Source organism: Patagioenas fasciata, chromosome 5 (assembly GCF_037038585.1).
Source record: "Patagioenas fasciata isolate bPatFas1 chromosome 5, bPatFas1.hap1, whole genome shotgun sequence".
In the NCBI taxonomy this organism is placed as follows: Eukaryota; Metazoa; Chordata; class Aves; order Columbiformes; family Columbidae; genus Patagioenas; species Patagioenas fasciata.
In genome coordinates, this window is record NC_092524.1 from 71362571 (window position 1) to 71384737 (window position 22167).

The window sequence follows — 22167 nt, forward strand, 5'->3', positions numbered from 1 at the left end:
TGCTGGGACACGCTGGCATTTTGCTGGAGATGCATGTGGGGGAAGCCCCATCCCAGAAAAGGAAAGAAGCAGTGACAGTCCTCACACCTCTCTGCTGACACTGTGCAAAAGGTGTTCATGCCCTGGGATGCAATGTCTGGCATATGTGGGAGTGAGAAAAGGGAAGGCAGCAGTGTTCCCAGGCTCCAGTATGTCCATGCAACCTGAGAAAATCGCTCTTCTTGCAAACTCTGAAGTGAAAAGGGAGTTTTTGTGATCTCCACAGCAGCATGTGACCCTGGTCTAGGGGGGAACACACGTCCCAGAGCAACAGGCATCCTCTGGTCTTCCACCAGCCTCTGAAGCTGCCCAGAGCCTGGCATCCAGGCTGGGTCTCTTAAGTTAGAGTTTATCTCCGTGTCCCAACTGCTATTTCATGGAGCTGGTTTGAGTTGTTACAGGAGCAGATAGGGTAAAATGCTGGCAGGAGGGAATGACTCTCGACCTTCTACTCTCTCGAGGGAAAGCTAATGTCAGTAAGCTGATTTTGCTCGAGCTGGCTCTGCAGATACTCTCCCTAACACTCAGTTCTAGCACAGTTGTCCTTTGGAGCTGGAGACAGCCTTGTGCTCAGCCCTGATTCAGCTTTCACAGCATTGTCTCCTCCGGAGAGAACAGAGACAAGAAGATGCTCCATGGTAAAACATCTGTTATCTTGGCTGGTATCTACCAGACTAGACAATCTTCTTGGGCTTCGTGTTCAAGCGTTTGCTGCTTTGTAAGTTCTCTGCGGTCCCAGGAGCAGGACAGCCAGCGTGATGGTGATACCAGCTGTGCAGCTGGCATCGGGAAAGGAACCAAATGTCTGAGTACAGCTTTCCTGGCGAAAGGGAAATTAAAAATCCCTGTGGGAGCTTAGTGGAAGCTTGTGCTCAGAGCCATGTCTATTCTAGAGGGTGTGTTGGTTTGCTACTGTCCAGCACAAACACACCATGAGGACTGGTGCAGTACTGCTCTGAACTGGTACCACTACAGCACAGTCCAGAAACTCTGTGTCCTTACAGACAGCTACAAGAACACCCTGCACTCCAGCCTCAGCGGTTTGAGCAAGGGCTGCTGCAGCTTCTTTGCCAGACTGAAATCCATCTTGGATGTGGGATTGAAATAGCATCACTGACTTGTTAATATACCCAGTGGAGAACCTGCTCCTCGCTGGCGTGTCCGGGAGTGCAGGGAGCTGTGGATGTGCTGGAGAGGTTGACTCCCGGATGTGTGGACAGCCAGTCAGCTCACCCGATCTGCCTGCAGCGCTGGCTCTGACCTTGTGTGGTCACAACATGTTCCTTCCAGCCACGTCCCCCTGCCCCCAGCCTTGTCATCGGGGTGCTGTCCCACGGCAGCGACGGGGCAGCTGCTGGGGTTTGCGGTTGGACGCGGGGCAGCTGCAGAGGCAGGGGATGCTCTGGGCTGTGAGCTGCTGCCAGAAAAAGCCGCTCCAGCTGTGGCAGATCGTGTGTGCCCCCTGCCGGGAGCACCGCGCCAGTGACACGCGTGGGCTCGGGCTGGGCACCCGCGGGGACGGTGCTGCTGGGCCGCACGGCTCTGCCCGGCGGGCCCGGCCCCGTAGGCTCTTTGTGCTGGTGTAACCGGGCACTCACCCAGTGCCGAGCAGAGCTCCGTGGCTCGTTACTAACAGAGGGAAACCCAGCAGCTTTCAAACGGTAGCAGTCAGCAGTGCATTTTGTTCCATGTCAGAGCACATCAAAGCAAATTCTGGACCCAGACTGAAGTGACAATGTGTGACTATTGTGCTGTTGCAGGTCTTACCCTGAAACCATTCCCCTCCCTCTGGTTCACTCCTCTGCTGTGGTCTGTCCCTGAGGCGCTCCCGGGGAGCGTCACCAAGGGGGTGACTTTGCCTGGACGCTCCCTTAGAGCTGCATCTGAAGCAGGGAGCGTCCTCGGGAGTCACCACCAAACTGCTGGGCAAGCAAAACTGAACACTTTTATCGGGGCAAGAAAGGATAAATACCTCTTTTTTGATAGTGAGGTGGTGGTGGGTGTGCCAGGGTCTGAGGGAGTGACTATTTGGGGATACACCACTCTGCACTGAGCAAAGTGCTTTACAGTGGCACAAGCAGCCCTTTCTCGCTGTGCACCTCCGAGCGCTGATCCAGCGTGCTGTGTGTACACCCTAAAGGAGAGCGACAGCACTGCAGCATCGCGCTGACAGCAACAGCAGGTGGCTGCAAGCCATAGCATCCGTGCTAAAACTCTACGGCAAGAGGCAGTAAATGTTGCTCTTTAAGATAGGCTGTTGTACCTCATCAAAAAGTATTTGGAAACTGCAGTGTTTACTCATCCTTACAAGAAGAAAATTCGAAGCCTTAATAACTGAAATGTCAAGAGCCGCGCTGCATGGAGTGGATCCCTCCACAGACACCTGGCAGCGGGCAGCGCTGCGGGCAGGAGTGCAGCACCAGCCTCTCCCTCCCGAGAAGCAGCCGAGCGTGGCGCCTTACCCTGCGCCTCATTTCCCCAGGGCTTTTTCTTCCATTTTAAGTTCTCTAGTCTGTAAGATGGGGGAGCTGTTGCATTGTACAAAAAATGGCAGAGACTGCTCCTACCAGTTCCTGGGCATCACAGGCTGCAGCAGGAGGTGGCAGCCGCCTTGTCCGCCAGGCGAGGCTGCAGCCGGAGCTGCGGAGCACCCAGCTCCGGCCCTCGGCAGCCGGGGCGAGCGGTGCGTGAATCTGACCCGGGCAAACCGGTTATGGGGATGCCCCTTCCTCACATTAGTTCTGATTTTATTTAAGGTAAGCTTGTATTGCATTTCTGTCCAGGGTCTGTTGGCGCATGGTAAAGCACCAGCACAGGGGGGTCCTTGCTCTGCCGTCCCTGCTGCGGCACCGGGTCTTGGACCCAACCACCGCAGGCAGGAGGGGCTGGCGCTGCCCTTGTCTTCAGGTGGACGCAGTTCATCCATTGAAAGCAAACCAAGTAAAGAGATACTTAATAGCTGAAGTGCATACTTTTTTACATTTTTTAATCTATGAAAAAAAAAAGTTCAACTTGGATTTAAATTGATGATTACAGTAATTGCACTATCTTGATCTTTTAACAGATTTGCTTCTTAAGGAATAAAATAAAGCACGGATATACTTTGGATTTTTTTGAAATCTCCTGCAAGATTATATTAACATTTCTACCAGTTGGCACATGGCTTTAAAAGTTTTCTATCTTTCAGTACCTTTTAACTGGTAGATATAAGCTGGAGGACTGACACAAGTTAATGCCGGGTGTCCATCAGTCATCTAGAACACGCAACAATTTTGCATTGCACAAGCAATGTCTGGGAAATTCCTTGAGGCACAACCAAGAGGGGTTTGCGGTGCCATGCGAGAGCCTCTCCCCACCCCAGCGCCGTGGGCAGCGCTGTGCGCACCCCTGAGACGGGCACGGCGGCAGCACCGGGTCTGCATGGCGCCTCACCCGGCGCTGGCTCCGCTCACCGGGCTCTGTGGCCACGTCCGCTCAGCCCGGCTGCTCCACCGCTGCGCCCCAGCTCCCGAAGCACAGAGCGTTCAGTTCAGTGTGCACGGATACAGGGGTGGGAGCAAACGTGGCTGATGGACGCCCTAAACATGAAATGGGAAGAAAGAGATTTATTGCGGGGCTATAAAACAAAAATAGAGAATAAGCCCAGTCATCATTTTAAAAAACGGTGTACCCCAAAAAACCTGTTACCTGAAAAGGCTGTTTCCTTCTGCCAGGTTTCATTGCCACCTCCAGGCCATGGGACAAGTGTTCCCGGGCAGGCAGGGACCGGAGCGGTGGGGAAGGCCACAGGGCAATGCTGATGCACGTCGGAGCTGGGGCAGAGACTAAATGAAAAGGAGCAGGCTGCCAACACTACGAGTGACCCCATTTTTCCAGCTGTAAATGGACATACAGGTACTTGTGGTTCTGACCTTGCCTTCAGTCACAAGGCCCTTTTCTTGATGCAGGAATGCTTTTCACTTGCCCATCTTGTCTAAGCGCTGGGTGGGAGCCGGAGCAGAGGTCCTGGGAAAGGACTCAGTGCTGCAGTGCAACACTGCTTCTGACGAGCTGGTTTGGGGCTCTAAATTCCTTCCTCAGAGGGCTGAGGATCCACGGGCAGTGCTTACCCATTGCTGAATGTGGTTTCTCAATGGGAGCACAGCCAGGCACCTGCTGGGCTCCTCCCGACGCTGGGGCTCACAGCGCTGGCTGCAGGGTCGCCTCGCCTGGCACGGGGGAGCTGGGGGTTCTCTCAAGCGGGGACACGCACGTAAGGATCCGGAGGATGATGGAGAAATGGCAGGAGTCTGCTCGAGAGGCCTTCGGTCCCAGCTGGCAATCGTTGAAGCCCAAGTACCACCAGCTGAGCAGAAGCGTTGGTGCTGTGCAGACAAGACGGGCTGCACCTGGCAGAGAGCACGGGCACCCCACCCTGCGTCACCAGCGCCCAGTGTCACCAGGGCTCAGCGTCACCTGCCTGGCTTGTTTCACAGCACCGAGCGGCTGAGCTAAGGACGCGTCCATTGCCCGTCTCCCCCTCCCTTCTCCTGGCAGTATTTGGCTGTGCCCTTGGTACCTTAGTAACGTGCTCCCTTAACACTTGCACTCTCTTTGTGTTGGGTTTTTGAGTTTCAGTCTTTTAAAATTCTTTCTCATTCCCGTTTCTTTCTTATGCAATTTATTCCTTCTTTGTTGAGGGGACATCTCATTAGAAAACAGCAACATCGACATCACCAGCCTGCTCGAATTCCTGTACCACGCTTGCTGCTCTGTAAGAGCCATGTGAAGAGTTTGTTTCCATAACAGACTGAAAAACTGTTTGCTCTTCTACCAGTTGCTGATTAAAGTGTTTTCCTTAAGCCAAATCTTACGTGGAAAAGCGTATCCAACATTTCAAGCCGTTTTCAGAGTGTTCCTCCCGCACGCCCCATCCCCTCTCACATCCCAGCAGCCAGCTGAGGGCCCACATTCAGCTGATGGGGATGGGAGACGGAGGAGCTACCAGAGGCCTTGTTTATGCGCACAGGAAAAAACCTTTCATTTACGGTCTTCACAGTCGTTAATTTAGAGACTTTCCAGCCGCGGTTTGGAGGCTGCAGACGCTCACCAGTGCCATGACCACGCTGAAGGGAAAAAGCTGCACAAAAAGTCAACTGTCACCGCGAAATTTCACTCCTGAATGCAGGCGCGTCTGATTTCGTCTGATGTTTTCCTTCCCAGACAAGGAACGTAATATTCCACTGGAATGGAAAGAGAAAGCACATGATTAATGATTAAAAGGCATAAGCATTCCAAACAAGCAGAACTGGAAAAATAGTAAGGTAACTAATATTTTTGGGAAGTTGCTAATGGGAAAAAAAAATGCAGAGACACAGAGGCAAAAGAAGTCTGGTAATAACTCTTGAAAAGAGAGCGAGCGGGAGGCTGGCATGGATCCCCACCGCTCCCAGCTTGTTCAATTAAAATCAACACTGAATGGGTTTCCTTTCACTTCCATTGCTCAAGCTGCATTCTTCAAAGGGATAGCAAATGAGTGATATGCATATGAAAGAACCATGGAGTATGAAATTACAAAATGATACAGGGTTTGGGTATTTGCACTTTGAGATATTAAATCTTCTGAAGGAAAATATTTGAGCAAATTCTGAAAAAAAGAACCCTAGAGAGGAGGAAGGAAGAGCTGCGAGATAAATCTAATAAGGAAGAGACCAGCAATTTCCAAGCGCTATTGAATTACTCGGTTTAACCATGACACAGTGTTTCGAGCCCCGATTTTCTCTTCTGTCTGGGCTCCTGCAGTGGTTTACATTTACTAGCTGTGTCTCGTTTATGTTCATAACACACGCTGAGTTCAAGGGCCCGAGTCACACTTGGATTTCACCCTTTTCAGAGGTTTAGAGGTGCTAAAAATCCTTTCCTTGCACCTGGCGCTCACCGTCCTTTCCTTTTTGCAGACACCGCGCTGCTGCAGCGCCGCTCTGGGCAGGTGGGACCCTCACCGCTCCCTGTCCCGTACAGCTCTGCAGCGTGGGACAGACAGCCACCCGCAGCGTGGGACAGACAGCCACCCGCAGCGTGGGACAGACAGCAACATACAGTGTGGGACAGACAGCAACCCGCAGCGTGGGACAGACAGCAACATACAGCGTGGGACAGACAGCAACATACAGTGTGGGACAGACAGCCACCCACAGCGTGGGACAGACAGCAACATACAGCGTGGGACAGACAGCAACATACAGTGTGGGACAGACAGCCACCCGCAGCGGGGGACAGACAGCAACATACAGCGTGGGACAGACATCCACCCGCAGCGTGGGACAGACAGCAACATACAGTGTGGGACAGACAGCCACCCGCAGCGTGGGACAGACAGCAACATACAGTGTGGGACAGACAGCAACATACAGCGTGGGACAGACAGCCACCCACAGCGTGGGACAGACAGCAACATACAGCGTGGGACAGACAGCAACATACAGTGTGGGACAGACAGCCACCCACAGCGTGGGACAGACAGCAACATACAGCGTGGGACAGACAGCAACATACAGCGTGGGACAGACAGCCACCCGCAGCGTGGGACAGACAGCAACATACAGTGTGGGACAGACAGCCACCCGCAGCGTGGGACAGACAGCAACATACAGCGTGGGACAGACAGGCACCCGCAGCGGTGTCCGCCCAGCGCAGCCGCGGCTGCCCGGCGCAGCGCATCTCTGCCTTGGCCTTCCCGAGCTCCTGCCCTGCATGGCCAAGGACGCGCGTTGTTACAGCGGGTCAGGAAACCTAACAGGTGTGTCACGGTTCCTTTGGATCTCTCAAGTTTGCAGGACAATGTACTCTGTAAATTAAGCTTTATTTTATGACCACATTTTGAGATACAACAAACAAACTTGGGCTAAATCCCCTTTACCTGGACTAGACTTTCACATGAATTCACTTATTCACCACTCAGGTCATGAAGTTTCAGAACTTCTGACCCACAACTCAACTCGTGCGCCTGTGACCAGAGAGCTCCCTGGCCGAGGGTGAGCGCTCGTCCCTCCTCCCATCGCAGCACGGGTGTCCCCTGTGTCCCCTGTGTCACACTGGCAGGCACGAGCGCCTCGGCGGCCCAGCTGCTCTTGGATCCACTTCCAAAGCTGATGTTTATACTTTCCAGCTTGGAGGTTTGGTCTACAACATTTCCAAGAGTTGTGGGATTCTGATAGACCCACCTAACACTCTGCAGAGACGCTGGCTGCAGGGACACCAGCTGCAGGGACGCCAGCTGCAGGGGACACTGGCTGCAGGGGACACCAGCTGCAGGGACACCAGCTGCAGGGACACCAGCTGCAGGGGACACTGGCTGCAGGGGACACCAGCTGCAGGGGACGGTGGCTGCAGGGGACACCAGCTGCAGGGGACACCAGCTGCAGGGGACGGTGGCTGCAGGGACACCAGCTGCAGGGCACGGTGGCTGCAGGGACACCAGCTGCAGGGGACGGTGGCTGCAGGGGACGGTGGCTGCAGGGGACACCAGCTGCAGGGACGCCAGCTGCAGGGGATGGTGGCTGCAGGGACACCAGCTGCAGGGGATGGTGGCTGCAGGGGACACCAGCTGCAGGGGACGGTGGCTGCAGGGGACGGTGGCTGCAGGGGACACCAGCTGCAGGGACGCCAGCTGCAGGGGACGGTGGCTGCAGGGACACCAGCTGCAGGGGACACCAGCTGCAGGGGACGGTCGCTGCAGGGACACCAGCTGCAGGGGACACCAGCTGCAGGGGATGGTGGCTGCAGGGGACACCAGCTGCAGGGGACACCGGCTGCAGGGGACACCAGCTGCAGGGGACGGTGGCTGCAGGGACACCAGCTGCAGGGGACACCAGCTGCAGGGGACGGTGGCTGCAGGGGACACCAGCTGCAGGGGACACCGGCTGCAGGGGACACCAGCTGCAGGGGACGGTGGCTGCAGGGACACCAGCTGCAGGGGACGGTGGCTGCAGGGACACCAGCTGCAGGGGACACTGGCTGCAGGGGACACCAGCTGCAGGGGACGGTGGCTGCAGGGACACCAGCTGCAGGGGACACTGGCTGCAGGGGACGGTGGCTGCAGGGACACTGGCTGCAGGGGACGGTGGCTGCAGGGGACGGTGGCTGCAGGGACACCAGCTGCAGGGGACAATGGCTGCAGGGACACCAGCTGCAGGGGACGGTGGTCGCATCGTGGCCCTGCAGCTCTTGCTGGCCACCTCTGCCTGCCTGCTGCTCTCACTGTGACCTAATGCCACCGGCTCACGTCAGGCGCTGCGTTAGCCAAAATCTGAGCAGGACTCGTGTGAACAGGCACAAGGAGCCGGGATTCCCGTCGTGCTGGTTTCTGAGGGCCGCGAGAGGCGGGCAGGGCTACCCGCTGCGCGGCTGTGCCTGCTCCTGGCCTCAGCCCGACGGCTTGCTTTGTTCTTAATATCATGTTCAGATTAAAAGGCATGAAAAGTCACCCGATTGGCACTCAGTCAGCTCGTGTTTTCAGAAATATGCTGCATGGAAAACACTTAGACAGTTGCCTTAGAAAACTCCTAGCCCTGATGGTCTCTCTAATCACACAAGACTCACATGCTGCGTTTAGAATTCTCAGAATGCCATGACTTGATGGTAATTAGTGATAATTGTTTCTCACACAGCCTCTGTATTTGACTAATAACTCCCTTTACAAGAGCCAGGGAGATCAGGGATGCCTGGGTCAAGATCCGTCACTGTTAATTACCCTTTTACTCCTCCTGTTGCTAATTCAAGTTTCTCCACAGCTGGTGTTGACTTCTCCAGGAGCGGTTGCTCAGTCCCGCGCGGTCCTGAGCACCGCAGTGCAGCGCTGGGCTGTGCAGAGCCAGCTTCAAGTGCTGCACCCCGCGTCCCCTTCAAAGGTGGCAAACACGGATTCGTATTTCCTAAGGAAAGGAGGCAGGTGTATAACCCCGGTCTGACCTGCTGCAGAGCACGGGCTGAGAGCTACACGCTGGTGCTTTTGCTGCTGCTTGAAGTTCTTCTGGAGATGAACCCAGACTGAGTTAAAGAAAAACAGCTTCAACAGACAAAACTCGAACCGCCCCTTGGGTAAGCTGCTCCAATGACTTACTATCTGTACTGTTAAAAATGTGCATCTTCTGCTTTAAAGTCATCTATTGTAGCTTCCAAACATGGAATTTTATTTTTTTTTTTAACTGTCTAGCCCCTGGGAGAAATGTTTGTCAGGCACTGGGTAACGTTTGCTGAGAACAGCCATGGGATAATGGAAAGGGGTCAGGCGATACTGAGACCTGTTCTGCCATCTCCAGCCAGAACCCGCGAGCCCACGCGTCTGCGGGCTCCTGAGCCTCACCTGGGGAGCTGGGGGATGAAGGTGGTGCCGATACTGCCTCAGAGCCCTGGGAAAAGGAGGCTGCAAAAAAGGGGGTGGTCATCTGAAAAGGCTGGGAAGCTCTGCAGGGCAGAGGAGATTTGATATCAGATGTTTTCCCTGTGTCAGTACTGCCAGCCCACGCTGGGACACCCCGTCCTCCCCATGGGAAGGGGGGTCATTGCACACAAGACCCCGCTCTGCAGCACTTCGGCCTCTCCGAAAGGCAGGGTGTGCGCTGCCCAGGGACTCCAGCCCTCCCGAGGGGGGAGCAGACCCACAGGGCATGGCCAGCTCTGGCCTGGCCCCCCCGGCTGCTGCTGGGGCTCCTGGGTGCCCGATGTGCCGGCATTGAGCCCAAGAGCCAGGCACCCCCGGGCCCCCACCAACGGCACAGCCATGGAGCCGGCACCCCTGCACCCTGGGTCGGGGCTCACCCCTTCTCCCCGCTCAGGGCCTGGTCCCCACAGCTGGACCCCACGCCCCCCTGAGCTGACAGCGAGGTCCGGACCCGCTGCCACGCTCCCCGGTGCTGAGCATCGCCCTCCTCCGCTCGCACGCCTGTCCTGCCGCCCAGCGCAGCACCTGCCTGCCCAGCGCTGCTGCCCGGAAGGTGTGTGAATATCACACAGTTAATCAGATGCTCTGACTTCTGAAAAAACAAACTCTCCACCACTGTTTTTCTACAGACTCGGAAGGCAAGATGGCAAAGATGCAGTGCCCTTAGAAAGTCAGTGAGCAGTATGAATAAGCACTATGAATATGCATTCAGTGTTTACAGGAACATTAAATTATACAGGAAATGGGACCTATAAGTCCAGAAAATGTCCCTTATGTGGCAAAGACCAAGCACTTGAGATAGCTGTGTGGTACAGTAGTTGTCCTTACGCACCGAGTGAAAGACAGCTCTGGAAACACTCCTCTCTGCCTTAGACGTAATGCCCTTCAGAAACGCCTTTCCCATCACCGAGAACCTGCCCTGCTGCAGGGCAGCCCCTGAGCCTCTCCGCTCGCAGCCTGCGTGTGTTCCCGCAGCTCGGTGTCAATGCCGCGCTGCCAATGGCAGACGCCTTCAGAGCAGCATCCTCGGTCCGCAGCGGCTCCTGCCTGCTCCCGGCGGCGCTGGTGAGCCCGCGGAGGAGCCGTCGCTTGGCGTGACCTGGAAATCTGCGCACCTGATTTCTGGGTAGGAGGGAGCTCAGGGCTGCTGGAATGCAAACACGAAACTTCCTGCTGGGCTTCATGCACTGGTGCCCTTCCACAGCCCCTGGACCGGCCATCGAGGCGCTGGGGCAGGCGGAGGTTTTGTTGTTTCAGACCCGTGCCAGGGGAAGCAGTGGAGCACCCTGGGGGCATTCTGGGTTCTTCTGCTTTGAGAAGTTGCATCCTTGGATTTCCCCTACATTTCTTCTCTAAATAAAGCCCTAAAGGTGCTTACCATACTCAGGTTTCCACGTACAGCAGAGAAATGGCCCAGAAGCACCTGAGGCAGGTTCTCTTTTGCCTGTTGTAGCACTTTTCTCAATATACGCCCCAAAAGACTCTGGTGTTCACCTGTTTGATCCCTCAGCAATAACACCGGCAGGTGCTCCATTCCGTGTCACTGTTCCAGTCCCGTTGGAGCTGCAGCAGGACACGGAGGTGCCACAGGAGCCCACGGCCCCACACCCCAACGCTGGGTCGCATGGACAGGAACTGTGTCACCAAATTTAACTGCCAGCCCGCCAGACGGGGCTGGCGGGGAGCAGGAATCACCACGACTGGGAGCTGTGTTACGTGAGGGTCACACCTGCCCATGCGATCGTTCCCTGGTGGAAACAGGGACCATTTTTGTGCGCTAGGATCTTTGTCTCTATTGAGTTACTTCCCGCCGCCGTCCTCTCCAAACACGGCTCGTGTGCCTCATTCATGACAACAGCTCTCGCAGACCGAGCGCGGTGGCCCCGTGTCCCCCGAGGAGCCCCCACCAGCCTGTCCCCAGGCCAGCTCCTCACCTGCCCCGCGGCTACCACGTCCTGCCAAGTTCAAATCAACATTTTCCCCCGTGCGCGTTAGGTCCATTCATTGCCAGGTCCATGATAAACCTGCCTGGGGAGTTCAGCCATTTAGAAAATGTTAATGACTGGGGAACCCTGCTGCAATTTGCCTCTCTGAAACCCGGCTTGTTTCAATACTAAACTACCCACGTCCACTTGTTTTCAGCTGCAATTTCTTCTCAATTTCTCCCGAAACTTTGCTCACTGCAAGGACTAACATAAAGATTCCCATTTCCCATTTCACCTCAGCTCCCCCTTTCTTGAAGTACAGGAACCAGTGCCGATTTTTTCCCCACCCAATGATACCATTCCCAGTTTGACAGTTACTGAAACACTCACCTCTGGTCTGCCACGCCACCCTTGGGTGAACACCTGGTTTCTATGCGCAGGAAACTCAGTGGTCTGAGCTGCTCCTCATCTGTTTCCCAGCCCCTCCTCCAGCGTTCAGCGGCCTTACCAAAACCACAGCCATGAAGGGAATCAGCCCCCCGGTTTGTGTGCCTTGCATGGGTTTCCTTCAGTCTTCACCCAACCGTAACACAGAGCAGCCCCCTTCCTCTCCTCCGTGTTGCTGATCCGCCTTTCGTGCAGCATTCTTCATGCTTGCAAACACCCCTTTTTGCTTTTCTTCTGGAAATCGTTGCTTTCTCCAAGATTTCCGCTGTCTCCAAGATGCAGTTCCCTTTGCTGGATAATCTTTTCGTTGACCCACTCTTTGCAAGTTTTCTCACTCATTGTGTTCTCTTTAAAACTGTTCATCCACTAGCGGCAACTTCATTCAAACTCTCCCTTGTGCATGCGAACCTAAATAAAGCACAGCTGGATTTCAGAAGGGCATTTCTGTTATTCAAGTGGAAGTTTTACCTTTATTCATTCCAACGGAAAGATCTCACACACAATAAAGAAACAGGTACTATTGGCTTCATTCAGCTTTCTCTCTCATCACTCCCCTCTCCGATTTCAAACTATGTAGGAAAAGGAGCTGCTGCCAGAAAAGCTCTTTACCTTCTGGAAAACTGCAGATTCTCATAGGTAAGATGTTCTCAAACCAAAAAATCTGCTCCATGTATGATCACCGAAAACCTCTTCATCTCCAGGACAAGCGTGTCGAGCCACTGGCGCTGTCCCGGGTGGGACTGTACTGAGCTGCATTTCCAGAGAGCGACGACTGAAACAACGATGAATTCATTTTCCTTCTAAAAAAATAAAGGAAGAATCCTTTACTTTGCTCATCTGACTGGAAAAGCATTTCTAGAAATTTTACTAGCTCTATGTCACTTTAGGTTTGTTTTTAAAGCAAATTCATCATGGCAATTCAGTAAACCTAAGTACATTTCCGGTAGAAATAAGAGAATTTTGTCAATCCTGTTTTTATCTCCAAAAATGAGAAACACCAAAATGTGCAAAAGAGCTCACACATGAAATGCCAAGTCTTATTTCTGCAGTACTTCCATATTTAACATAGGTTTAACGAAAAATGTGTAAAACTACCCTGCTGGCCCAATGCAGCTTTGCTGCTCCCCTCGCCGGGGACCGACAGCGGCAGCCCCAGCCCAAACCCCAGCCCAAACCCCAGCCCAAACCCCAGCCCAAACCCCAGCCCAGCCCAAACCAGCACAGCCACTGACCCACATGCAGCTGCTCTGTAACCTTCATCATGGCTCCCATGTGATCAGTAAAAACCACAGGCTATTCTTGGGTTAATTTTGAAGTTAAACTCCCACTGAGGCCAGCACATGGTACCAACAAATGCCTCATGGCATCTCCTTCAGCCCTTCGCTGCAGAAGAAGTGCAGCACCCGAGGTGGAAGCAGGGCAAGGAAGATCTGGATGAACGAGGGGTCCCCTTTGAGCAGCAACCAGCTGGCGGATCCACAGCCTTGGCTTGAAACCTTATCTACAAAGCTCCGTGAGGATGCTGAGCCACTCACTTCACCAGCCCTGGATTTACTTCAAGCCTGCTTTCTGTCAAAAGCCAGTCATTAGATGCATTCTGTAAATCAACACAAGTGTTTGTACAGTGAGCAATTACCAAATTTTACATTACAATTCCACAATTAGCAGCTCTATGTTGTTAATAATGAATTTAAGACTTGTTTAACAACTCTCGAATGTTTCCGTTCCTGCTGGAGAGATCATGTTTGTGTTATGAAAATGAGTCTATGCCCTGGCCAGCCTGTTGCTGACTTTGGGTCTGAAAAGCCTTGACATGTTTGATAAAAAAACTCCCGGGGCAGGGAGAAACTCATTGTGGAAGGTGGGGGGGGTTCTTCAGTTAGTTTCCGCTTCTACTGAAAGCTCAAATTTGACATAGTTTTATTTTCCACTCCCTCCCCTCTCTTTTCAATGTCTCTTCCAGTGAAGAAAGCTGGAAGCGAGCTGGGAGGCGTACGGGATGGACACCTGGAACTGCAGGCGGAAGGAGCTTGGAACTGAACACCGTTTCTGCAAAAGAGTAGAATCGTCTCAAATGGTTGATTCTTATTTAATCAGAAGTGCAGAAAAAATATTGAAGTATATATTTACACTTTATTTCTGTGTTTGTTTTGCAGAATTATGCATTTATCTTGCAGAAAAATAGGGTGTATTTCTGAGCAGCCACGGTGGCTTGTGACTTATATTTGCGGCGAACGCAAGACGAATGAGGCAGGTCCAGACAGCTGAGTCCAGCTGAGCAGGGTTCATAAAAAACCACCACTGTTCAGTGGAGACTGAATAAACGCAGAAAAATAGGGAAAGTCAATAAATCATGACCAGAACAGGCCAAACAGCACAACATTGCGGCTCCTAGACTGGACTATGAGGTTTAGAAAAATGTAGAGGACAAGTCTGTAATGAGGAATAGTTTCCCTGATGTGTGTCATTTTAATATATCTGCTCTTGCTCGATGCATCTTGTGATACAAGGTATGCTTTGTTTTCCATTAATTATTTCAGCAATTGAAAGGTTAAATGTTAGCATTTGTATGATGATAATTTTAGTTCCCGGGAGGCCAGGCTGCCCTGCAGCGCCGCGTGTGCTTCGTCTCCAGCACCCGGTGCCGGGCCGCCCTGTCCTCCCAGCCCAGCACCGCGGGGGCGCCGGGCGCTGCCGGAGCTCTCGGAGCCTTCGGGTGAGCCTTCCTATCTATACGTGCAAACCACACCGCTGTCAAGAGGCAGTCTCCTGACTGAGGTTCTTTGCATGCAGGAGGAATCTATCGCATTATTTCAGCTGGAGTTTACAGTTATCTTTTAAACATATTTTTTTTAGGTGATAAACTGAATTTACCACAGCAGAGGACTCCAGGGACTCGTGAGCAAATGGGAAATTGAAGACGTAAAAATAAGGGCAGGATTTGCTGTTAAAAAATTAAATGAGAATTCTACTGTGATTTTTGGAAAAGCCTGATATTTAAAAAACATTTGAGATTCCCATTGGCGAAGCGGTGAAGCTGTTCCAGGTGACCCGTACGGTCACTGCGGGCTCTGCATCCTCAGCGGCGCCCAGGGAAACCCTGGATTTGCACAGCGGGCAAAGTTTTCAGCCGAAGTTTCATCATCGCAGAGAAATGTCACCAGTGTCGGGGGGACATTTGTACATGGTGGGGTTTGCAGTTCTCCACATCAACGCTACACTCGTGAATTATTTCAAAGGAAGATGGGGTGGCCTTAATAAGGAAATTCATTAAACTACATCTGGGGGAAAAGGAGAAAGGTAAATTATTTCCTCCCATTTCAAGGTAAAATGAGCCACTAGTTTGAAATCCTAAATTCTAAACTTTTTCTACCAGATCATTTTCTTTACTTCTCCCCTTGTTCATTGAGGTTTTTACCCTAATTCTCTAATGTTCTGTGTGGCTGGAGACACAGCCCGTGGGGGCTCCTGGTCAGAGACACCCTTCCCTCTCCTGTTCTGGGCAGAGCTGATGAACAAAAGGGACACGGATCCCTTTCCCCTCATCGGGACTGCTTCTGCTACATCATTTATGACTTGTCAGAAATCATAACTGCAGGATTGTTCAGTGAATTACGTGTCACGAGTAATGCACATTTACTGCTTCCTCGGTACTTCCGTCTAGCTTCACTGGAAAGAGCAATTTGTTGATTGCATTTAAAATGGAGAGACTGTTCAGAGGGGGCACACCGAAGTGTTCTTGCTCAAGCGCTTCCCACTGTTAGCGCACGATAGCAGCGCACGGTCTCATAAAGCCCATTTACACACCGGTAACCCTTGGATGGGGCACCTGAAACACAGTGACATTTGGAAAGTTTTCCATGGATGGCAGGTCTCCCAGAGACAGGGACCGCAGAGCGCCTGCCCCGCACCGTGTGCAGGATGCACGCTGGCCCAAGATGCCCTGATGTCACTGCATCTTCACCACAGAGCCGGCAGTGTCCCCAGAGCCAGCAGTGTCCCCAGAGCTGGCGGTGTCCCCAGAGCCAGCGGTGTCCCCACAGCCAGCTGTGTCCCCAGAGCTGGCAGTGTCCCCAGAGCCGGCGGTGTCCCCAGAGCCAGCGGTGTCCTCAGAGCCGGCAGTGTCCCCACAGTCAGCGGTGTCCCCACAGCCAGCTGTGTCCCCAGAGCTGGCAGTGTCCCCAGAGTCGGCAGTGTCCCCAGAGCCAGCGGTGTCCCCAGAGCCAGCGGTGTCCTCAGAGCCGGCAGTATCCCCAGAGCCAGCGGTGTCCCCAGAGCTGGCGGTGTCCCCAGAGGCAAACACAGCTGTGTGGAGGGCAGCGAGCAGCAGGAGCTGGTCCTGTGTGTGGTCCCCTGCGCCTGAGAGACAGTGCTCGGGTTCATACCGTGACCCGCATTGCTGTGACACTGCTGCAGCTGTCCGCATGCGTGTCTATTAGAGACCTGCAAAATGCCTTTAAACTCGTACTGTAAATGTTATCAAAGGATATTCTTACACGGCACCACTTGTTCTGTCAGATGGAATGGAGCTGAGCAAGGCTGGCAGTATGGGCACGAGTCAGAACAGGGGAGGTGGCAAAAACTGACTTGAAGCAGCTTCCAAGGAGCAGCACAGAATCATAGAATCACAGAATGTCCTGAGCTGGAAGGACCCACAGATCATGGAGTCCAACCCCTGTCCGTGCACAGGACACCCCGCAGGTCACCCCGTGTGTCTGAGCACGCTGTCCAGTCTCTTCTTGAACACTGTCAGGTTGGGCCGTGACACCTCCCTGGGAGCCTGCTCAGTGCCCAGGGTGCAGAACCTTTTCCTCGTGTCCCACTGACCCTCCCGGCACATCTGCTGCCGTTCCCTGGGCTCTGTTCCTCAGGCCGGTGTTTTCCCCACTGCAGAAGTCCAGGACGCTTCTCAGTCACAATCCCGCACGTATGCTGATAATTTAGTGCAACATTGGATTTTCACATGGGTATTGGATTAGACTGAGTTCTGCCAGTCTTGTGGCTCCACTTAAAAGTATTGCAGCTGTACATAGAATTGAGACCTCTAGTTTGAAAATGCTCCCCTAGGGGCAGCTTATTTGAGAATAGGTGGAAATCTGGGAATCTAGCAACTCCTTTTCTCATCTGAAAAGAATAACTTTTAGTTTTTATGGAAGGTTTTAATGGAAATTACTTCCATGTATTCTGTTCTATGAGGAATTTTCATGGGAGAAAGCACACTTTCTGACTAGCTCTAGTTAATAATCTGTTTTGCAGGGGTTATACAACTTGGACATTAGTTATACAACTTAGTCACCGGGTGTGCCAGGAGCACCCAGCACACAGGTGGTGTCACCATCACAGCTGTGACCGGCAATATTCAACCACTATTGCCTTTCCTTTTGTAGAACTCAGAGAATGTCTGTTTCCACTGGTTTGGGATGATGTATTCAGCCACTAAATTAGGCAGGGGGAGCCTGCACATACAGCTCACAAATCCAATTAGCAGCTCTTTGAATCCGCTGCTGCCGCAGCAGCCGGTGTGCGCAGCGGTGCTGGCGATGGTCGCTCCCTCCTCCTCCAAAGGAGCGGTGATGTATCGCTCCATCATCTCGTCAGTACTTTAAAGGTTATTAGCTTGTTTGAAGTCACAAGGTCACCTACACAGAGTGCAGCTGGTTTTCATAAACACTGTTCATTATGCCAATTCATTATTTACAGACGCCATTAGGCTAAAGTGGATGTGAGGAACAGAGTAATAGGAACCGCACTTTTGACACAAGGAAAAAATATTCGACAGAAGATGAATTAGGCCTTGGCCAAATGAGTAAAAAGTAATTTGGAAAACGGGACTAGAGGACCTGTTTGTGAAACAAGTGACAGAGAGTCCTTGGCAGGAGCCAGAGCTGGCAGCGGGGCAAGGGTAGGAGCCGGGTCCCGGCAGGGCTGCCTGCGGCATCACTGCCGCTCCACAGGCACGGCGCTGGCTCCTGCCGGCCCCGGCCCCATGTCCCCAGGGCTCCGTTGGGCACGGCGCTGGCTCCTGCCGGCCCCGGCCCCATGTCCCCAGGGCTCCGCTGGGCACGGCGCTGGCTCCTGCCGACCCCGGCCCCATGTCCCCAGGGCTCCGCTGGGCACGGCGCTGGCTCCTGCCGGCCCCGGCCCCATGTCCCCAGGGCTCCGCTGGGCACGGCGCTGGCTCCTGCCGACCCCGGCCCCATGTCCCCAGGGCTCCGCTGGGCACGGCGCTGGCTCCTGCCGGCCCCGGCCCCATGTCCCCAGGGCTCCGCTGGGCACGGCGCTGGCTCCTGCCGACCCCCGGCCCCATGTCCCCAGGGCTCCGCTGGGCACGGCACTGGCTCCTGCCGACCCCCGGCCCCATGTCCCCAGGGCTCCGCTGGGCACGGCGCTGGCTCCTGCCGGCCCCGGCCCCATGTCCCCAGGGCTCCGCTGGGCACGGCGCTGGCTCCTGCCGACCCCGGCCCCATGTCCCCAGGGCTCCGCTGGGCACGGCGCTGGCTCCTGCCGACCCCCGGCCCCATGTCCCCAGGGCTCCGCTGGGCACGGCGCTGGCTCCTGCCGACCCCCGGCCCCATGTCCCCAGGGCTCCGCTGGGCACGGCGCTGGCTCCTGCCGACCCCCGGCCCCATGTCCCCACAGCTCCGCTGGGCACGGTGCTGCTGGCACCGGTGCAGCCAGAGCCAGAGGCTGCTGGTGCTGGGCCCTGCCCCGAGCAGCTGTCCCTGTCACTGTCCCTGTGCACACGTGGCACCTGTACCCGGCTGCGGGTGGCGGGGGTACCTGCCAGAGCTTCCTGCACTCGTCTGGAGGTGCACATTTCAGTGCCCACATCTCTATGGAGGAAATGTATAAACCATTAAATTGATTTAATTTGAAGAGGCCTGTAGCTTCATGGTCTAGAAACTTAACCATGGTTTCCACTCCTTTAAGCAAGCATGTTTACTGTTCTGGCTGTGCTTCTTATTTGTTTTTTGGCTTCTTATCTGCCTTCTGTGGTGGAACCAGAGTAAAATTTATTAATTCACTCCACACAAAAGCATCCGCTGGAGTCTTGCAAGCAGGCTGGCGAACACTCGGGTTATTTGTCCTTTGACTGGTGTTGTCATTAGACACAACCGTGGGTCCCAGGGAAGCCTTAACCTGACACATAATTCACTTTAAGTGAGTCAGAACACGCGTGCACATGGTCTAGGGTCATTCTTGCCAGCAGCAGTTAATGCAGGCTTGCACACTTTTTTAATACGTTGCACCATTTCAATGGTTGCATGTCCTGTTATCACTTTGAGGGGCCATGGAAATGAAACTACTCATTTCTTTGTCTGCTGCTGGTGTAAAAGCCAACACTTCAGCTGATCATGGGCTGAATGAAGACAGCACCACGACTGAACTGAAGGTTTAATGCACCGCTCTTGTGTCTGCCACCTTTCCTGAAACAGAGACCGACCCTCAGGAGCGCAATCCTTATGCTTTCTCCTCCCTTCGGGTGCCCTTTGCCATGCAAATGTTGTCACAACTGCTGACAGGCGTAGTTAGGTGGCCCAGGCTGTCTCTTTGCCTAATTCTGGGCACAAGACTCAGGCAATTGGATGCTGACCCTGCTGGGCTGGTATCAGTCCGCACGTGCTTTGGGGAACGTGTCCCAGCCGGGTGCCCTGGCCGCCCGTGCTGCTGGGTGCTCACTGTCCCTGCACCAACACAGCGAAGGAGTAAAGTTGCCACTCATGAACCATAGTGAAGATGACGGAATTGTTAATGATTGCTTGTTATTAAATCCATAATTAACTCCAGAATGCCTGTGTCTTGCTGAGTGCTGACGGAATGACCAGAAGCCATCCCTTTACCTGTGCTGGCAGTGCGCACACGGTAACTCACTACAGGAGACTGCAAGTATTTAATCACCAAGGGAAAACAAAACACTGCTGTTTAGATAAATGTCAGTGTTATTTTTGAGAACTTCACAAAGAAAAATAATTGCTTCCCCAAAAAATCCTCAGCACCCATTACAGAATCATTTTGCATCTTGTCTCCTTTCATTCTTCCCATGTGCCTTGGACATGTTGGTACCAACGTGCATAACAACAGTGCATGCTCAAAATCTTATTATAATCTCTTCTTTAGGATTCACGGGAGAAAAAAACAGGTTTTCTGTGTGTGTGTATGTGCACTCAGCTGAAGAGCTACGCAATGTTCTGCTTGTTCACAGCTTCTTCTTAATTCACAAAGCTGCACAGCTGCTACAAGGGAGCACCGTGGGCAGAGAGGTTCCCCAGCTGCCGTCAGGGGGGAGCCGTGCTCCCGGTCCCCCTCCCGTCCTGCTCCAGCCCGCGTGGCGCTGGGGACAGCAGAGCTGCGGGCAGCACCGGCGGCGAGCGGGCCCGGCCCAGGATGGGCTGGCATCCAGGGCTGGACGCAGCTCAACCCGAGCCAGGCTCAGGGCGCACCCAGGGCTCAGGGCTTTCCAGCGGAACAGCTGTCTGCGCCAGGGCCAAAAGCATCTGTGCCTGGAAGGACGTGCTGAGGTTTAAGGTTACATGGAAATCTACGTTCCACGTTCACTCAGTTTTCACCTGTAATTATAACTCCAGGATCGACAGATAAATCACCCTTTATCACTGGAGCAGAAAACATCCCCTGTTCACTTTGGTACATTGTAAGTGCAGGCAAGTTATGTGGGATGTAAAAACTGCAATTTTGTCTATGAGCTTTAAAACCATGGCGGCACCACTGGGTTTTATTTAGCAGCACTGCGATCAGAACAGAATGGAGGTAGGAGTTATTCTTCCCTTCATCAGTAGGCATGTAGAGTACCTGCCTTTTAATCCTGCTCAATTTCATTTTAGGGATTCAAAAATACCAAACCAAAAATGCAACTGCATATAATGGTGATGTGAAAACAACGACATTCAAACACAGCAGATTTCTCACCAGAGCACGGATTCCAGCCTAGCAAGGGTGCAACCAGGGCCGCAGCCCTGGGCTCCACCACCCACCACGGGTCTGGCCCGCATGTCCGTGGCATTGCCAGAAGCAGCAGCAACATCAGCGGGACAATATTTTTGGCTGTGAAATGGCTTGTGACTCAAAAAATGTGCAGGCTCATCATACAAACCGAATAGCCACCTGTGTGGGCCACGTTTCCTTCTCCCATTATAATGAAACAGTAAAAGAACAGAGCATGCTATCTGCAAAATTCTCCAAAAGCAGTTGAGTAATCGTGCTGCTGCTTTCTGCAGACTTAAGAAAAAGACTTTTCAAGTCTATAATTCACTAGTACAATCAAACACAATCATAACCAAAATTATTCACACTGACTTAATTAGTAAAAAGAGAAGTATATGCTAATGAGATATGATACATCATCTTTCTCTGCATTTGAATATGACACTCTAGCTCGCTATATATTCCTGTGCATAGATTGACCAGCCATGGGAAAACAAACCCTCCTCCCTGCTGTCTCAGAACTGCTGGTTTCTGGAAGATGGGGTATTTCCCGGGCTGCTCCTCTCCAAGGCACAGCCGCTCTGCACCCGCAGGCGCTGTTGCCGCGTCCCGCCGCGCAGGCTGCCCTCCTGCTGAGGATGCTCCCTCTCCTCGCCTGGGCTCATCGGGTCCCAGTCCCGGTTCGGGGACGTCTGGGGGAGAAGGACACAGAGGCCACCACTGTGCTGCTCGGAGCCCCCCAGCCGCGGGGCTGCAGCCAACGGGAAAACGCCCAAGGAAGATTTCCCCCCAGAACGAAGGGCCGGACAGCGTGGGGCTGCACTCGGGGAGCGATGGCAGGTGACCCAGGGCGGGCAGTGGCAGCCGAGTGGCTCCGCAGAGCACCGTCACCACACTCCCGGCTGGACGCTCCGTCCGAGCCCCCGCGGGCGTGCGGGGACAGGTGTGACAGAGCAGCCACGCTGCCAGCCCGCGGGAGCAGGGCTCGGGGTGCCCAGGACAGAAGTGATGTCCTGGGGCAAACCGGTGCCGCAGCATCCTTCTGCCACCGCCCCCACAGCCCCGGGAGGAAACAGACTGCCTCAGCTTATGGAATCATTTGGTACACTGTTGCATTTAGAACTTGCTTAGCATAACTCACTTAGCATAAGTAATCAAGTTTGCTTAGGCCTCAAGCTGTGAACTTCTGAACTTTCTGCTTTGTTAAGCAAAGAAAGATCCCCAGACTTTGTTCAAGCAAGAAGATGAAAGAGCTTTTGATTGTCACAAGAGCTGCGTCCCTAGAGGTAAGTCAAGGAACAGAAGGGTGCGTCTAAAAGAAGATGAGAAATGGAAGAATACTTTGGTTATTGACAAGTACTTATTTTTCTCCCAGCTGCAGGTGCAAAATAGCAA

General features: G+C 53.5%; 1 long non-coding RNA gene across 1 annotated transcript; it reads left to right on the forward strand.

Annotated features, from left to right (window-relative positions):
- Positions 1–7809: 7809 nt before the first annotated feature.
- On the forward strand, positions 7810–14840 carry LOC139828160 (uncharacterized). Its single transcript, XR_011739498.1, has 2 exons — positions 7810–9117; positions 13796–14840. It is a non-coding gene; the product is annotated as an uncharacterized lncRNA (long non-coding RNA).
- The last annotated feature ends 7327 nt before the right edge of the window (positions 14841–22167 follow it).